This window comes from Oratosquilla oratoria, chromosome 16 (assembly GCF_046742065.1).
Source record: "Oratosquilla oratoria isolate Oo_2021 chromosome 16, ASM4674206v1, whole genome shotgun sequence".
Lineage (NCBI taxonomy): Eukaryota > Metazoa > Arthropoda > Malacostraca > Stomatopoda > Squillidae > Oratosquilla > Oratosquilla oratoria.
Window position 1 is genome coordinate 19,382,565 of NC_134792.1, and position 5,000 is coordinate 19,387,564.

The 5,000-nt window shown below is 33.8% G+C and overlaps 1 protein-coding gene across 1 annotated transcript in view; it reads right to left on the reverse strand.

The window, feature by feature from the left end:
• The window catches only part of LOC143033854 (allatostatin-A receptor-like), a 217,789-nt gene that overhangs the window by 99,164 nt on the left and 113,625 nt on the right, over nt 1-5,000 (reverse strand). The window lies entirely within an intron of this gene.

Consider the following 5,000-nt stretch of genomic DNA (forward strand, 5'->3'; position numbering starts at 1 on the left):
TATATTTTTCCTATGTAAAGCCAGACGACTTTATTCATATTAATTAAAGACTGCTTCGAAATGGCTAAAGGCAAAATCTTTAGTCTATTTTATTTCAACTTATCTTAATTCAAAGACAATCCCAGTAAGAGATCCCCAATCATTCATAAGAGAATATACGATAAACAAGTTGATGATTTATTTTACTTGTTTCATTTCGTTATCAAATCTTTCCCAAGTGAGGACCGTCAATGTAGGATGAAGAAAAATATGTCATACGTTCAGAGGAAAGATCTGACTTATATGTCCTGTATAATATTATTTACAGTAAAGAAGCGATTACATTAACAAACATTTGCATATCGTCTGACTAGTAATCTTCTTTGGGGCTCCATATCATATTCAATGGAAGCTTTGTAAATATGTCGGTTTTCCTTTCACTGCTGAATATACATCATCTACTTCTTATTGCATTGGCTTGGCTGGCTTGACTTGGCTGGTTTGGCTTGGTTGTCTTGGTTGGCCTTCTCCCTTATAAAGATAGAGAAGCCTTTTCGTATGTAGAACGATAGATAAATGGATATTCTGATGGACACGTTTAATCATGGCAGATCGTACAATTCTTTATTCTTATGATAATTTATTTTTCAAAAGTGTTGGACCGGATAATTCTAAAATTATTAATTTCTCCATGTTCATTTCCAGAGTTCTTCATATCTTAAAAAAGTTGACAAAAATTATATATAGTTTAATTACTTGCAGTTTGTAATTCGAGAATGAAGAACTGAACATTTCCTGAAACATAATATTTTAGGTTACGAAGAAGTGTGTTCTCTCTTCATTTTTGTTAAACTTTCCTACACATTATGAATTGTAATATAGAAGCATTTCTTAGTCTCTTGTGTTCTCTTTCCCTTTCACTGTTTCTTCTCCAGTAGGGCAGAATCCCATTCTTGTGCTTTTGTTCAGATTCTCCGATTTTATTTTATTCTATTATGATTCTTATTTTTACTATCGGTCTTCTTATTCTCATATTTTGATTTATTCATTTCACTCCTGGTCCCCATTGTTCCTCTTTGGTTTGTCTTTGATATATGATTTTCTCAACTTTCCACTTCCTGCTTATTTCATTTGATTTTGATGTTCTCTATAGTATTTTTTTCGACCATAATCTTTTCTATTCCCCAAATATGCGAACGTCATCAGGAATGTTCTCAAGGACCGCCATTACATAGTGGACATGATTCAAAGTGATAGTGTATACTACCTTTTGTTCCAGTAAGCGTCAAACCGAAGCGTCTTCTTTATTTTCACATGAGGGACGAGGAGGAAGGGTCGCCGTGTAAATGAAACGGCGGACCTTCCTGTGAATGTGTTGTGTCTTGCGGCGCTGCTTATGACGCGGACAATGAACAAGGGGAGGTAGGGTGACCCTTAATCAACAAGGGGCTTAGATAAGAGGGAAATGGGTGAAGGGCAGATGTGGGACGAATGGGGATAGGTGCACGCCTTAGCTGACTACCTCCCTTATAAAGGGGAAGAAGCCTATTGGTACATAAGTAGAAGCGTTATTCAGATCAAATGTGGTTCAGATTTCAGTTCAGAGACTAAATCTGATCGAAATATATCGGTAACGTGTGGCCGTAAAAACTGCAAGTCTGTAACGTATGTTATTTTCGAGGTTGACATATTATTCCTTCTTCCTAGTTAATACTCGCACTGTATCCTATACTTATAAAGTTTTATTCCAGAGTGGCCCTTCATCATCTCCAGTTTTTTTTTTTTTTTTTTTTTTTTTAGTAACACATCAGTTATACATTTCCCTTTAGAGCAGGCTTCACTGTTATTTGTTTAGGTTAAAGTATAATTAACACATTTCTCTTTGGAGAGGGCTTGACTCTAAACGATGAGAAAACAAGGATGATTAACTCTTTCTAGCCAGGTGATTGGTTTACATAAGAACATAAGAATGAAGGGACCACAAGAGACCATAGGGCCTGCGCTAGGCAGTTCCACATATCATCCCCATCCATAAATTATCAAGCCTTCTCTTAAAACAACCAATAGTTTCAACGCTCACTACATGGTTGCTAAGACTGGGCTATTCGCTAACTACTCTACTGTGTTAACAATTTATTGCCTATTTCCTTTTTAAAATATAAATTCATCCAATTCGTTCTGGTTATGTTAGACAATTTTACGTAGCTTCAGACAAGTCTGACTCGCAGAGGTTTAATGTAAATGTTTCTTGTCTTCTTACTATTAGTTTGTTCCTCCTCTAAGCTATGGATGTAAAGAATAAAAAAAACAAAGACTAATTAGTGAATACTTCTTTATATTCCACCACCTCCTTTTCTTTATATATATATATATATATATATATATATATATATATATATATATATATATATATATATATATATATATATAGTTACGACTATAGACCCGTCGTAGTCAAGAACTAAAACATTTACGTGCATGTAGGTCTATTCTCATGTGCACGTGTGTGTGTATGTAGACTTTTGATAAGTTGCGAGATATGCCGGCTTTCCCACGGAATGAGCATGTAGCTCGCCTTCCGAGCAAACCGTCAACGCGACGTATGAAGACTGTCAAATTATTTCTACCTTTATATACGTATTTCGTTCTTCTTTTGCTTTGTCAACGTCTTCCATTCATTACATAAGGATTTGTGTATGTGTATTATCTTATGGACCTATCTTGTCAATCTTAGGAACTGATTTATGTAAAATTTGGAAAATTACATATTTTTCTCGAGTTCGGAAGCCGCAAGCATTTGGTGAGAACGAGAGTTGCACCTGTCCGCGCGCGCTCTGGCTAAAAATTGCGTGGGAGCGTAAGTTATTAATGTATAGATTTTTATATAAAAAGTATTAAGTTTCTTCTTGTATCTAAGATTGATAAGGTAACTTTATTATATATTATTTTATATGCCTTTTTTTTTTTTTTTTTTGTAAAGAATATGTCCGTGGAGATATTCTAAACCCTTGTTGTTCATTGCATCTGGCGACATTTGGCAGCCCTTCATTGTCTAGCCGGGAAGTGTATATATATTGGTGTTTGCAACGGAAAATTTGTCTCTGTTTATACAGAGCCCCTTGCTAACTAATCTCATACTTTGTCTAGCCTTATACTAGTACTTTTCCACTTTGCTGGACTTAGACTTTTAGTCGTAGAATTTTCTCGACTTTGTATTTTTTACGTAAGATATAACGTAGGGCTTACTTTCCCATTCAAATAGTCGATATTTCTCGACCTTACTACGTATTGTCTTTGTGAGGACTATTTTTTATTGAATGTCGATATTTGATCGACTATTTATATATTTACATATGTCCTGGCAGATTTAGACATTTAAGTCCTAAAAGACCCATTGTCTGGTACATATATATTTTTACGTTTCTTTTGATATTATGAACATTACTGTGTATCGGATCTTGTAATTTATGCTCGCTTGGCGACCTCTATTTTTCGATTTTTATTTTTGTTTCTGTTTGAAGGAAATAATCATTCTTTTATTAGAACTCAGAACTTTTTAACCTGGCTCTTCCCCTAGTCATCACAATATATACATATATATTTATTTATATATATATATATATATATATATATATATATATATATATATATATTTGAGGAAAGAGAGGAAACGGAAACTCGAGAAGAGCTTTTGAGTTTTATTACCGACGTTTCGACACTTACGTCTTTTTCAAGGTATTACATCAAGTGGATAGATACACAGCTATATATATTCCGCGCGAATTATTGACTCCTCCCTCTTTTTCTTCTCTTCCAATCGTTGATGGCTAGTGTTGCGGCTGGGCGAGACCATGTAATGAATCCTCCTCTGTTGTTATTCGAATTATTTTTACTAATTTCTGCAGCTTCTATAACTTTTCTCATTTTCTTGTCGAGACCTTGGTGTAATACTTCTGTGTTTATCCAATTTGGCAAGTGTCCTGTTTTGTCTATGTGTGTCACAAGTGAGTTGCTGGTTCTGTGTGCTCTAATGTCGCTTTTGTGTTGTTGTGTCCGCTGGACAAGGAATCACAAAGCGGACACTACAACACAAAAGCGACATTAGAGCACACAGAACCAGCAACTCACTTGTGACACACATAGACAAAACAGGACACTTGCCAAATTGGATAAACACAGAAGTATTACACCAAGGTCTCGACAAGAAAATGAGAAAAGTTATAGAAGCTGCAGAAATTAGTAAAAATAATTCGAATAACAACAGAGGAGGATTCATTACATGGTCTCGCCCAGCCGCACCACTAGCCATCAACGATTGGAAGAGAAGAAAAAGAGGAAGGAGTCAATAATTCACGCGGAATATATATAGCTGTGTATCTATCCACTTGATGTAATACCTTGAAAAAGACGTAAGTGTCGAAACGTCGGTAATAAAACTCAAAAGCTCTTCTCGAGTTTCCGTTTCCTCTCTTTCCTCAAATTTGTCACGATGAATAATCATCATACATATATATATATACATGTATATATACATATATGTGTATATATATGTATGTATATATACATACATATATATATATACATAATGTATATACATATATATATATATATATATGTATACATATATATATATATATATGTATACATATATATATATATATATATATATATATATATATATACCACGCTCCTTTTTTTTTATTTATCTTTATAATTTCCAATTATTTATAATATAATTTCAACCTCTGTTATCAACTTACGTCTTTTTTAATTAAGTTATTCCATTACAAATTATATAAACTTTTTTTTCTTTCTCTTCTCCTTTTCATCCCGATTCTTTTACAAGCAACTATATCCCATTCTTATGGTAAATTTCTTCCTTCTTGTTTCATTTGCGTTTTTCTATTTCTTTTCACTGTATTTTCATACATTATTTCAGTTGCTGCCAGTTGTGCTTCCTAGCTGATTTTTCATGCAACATTCTAGTCGTTCATCAATGATCTGGTCTATCTTTGTAATAC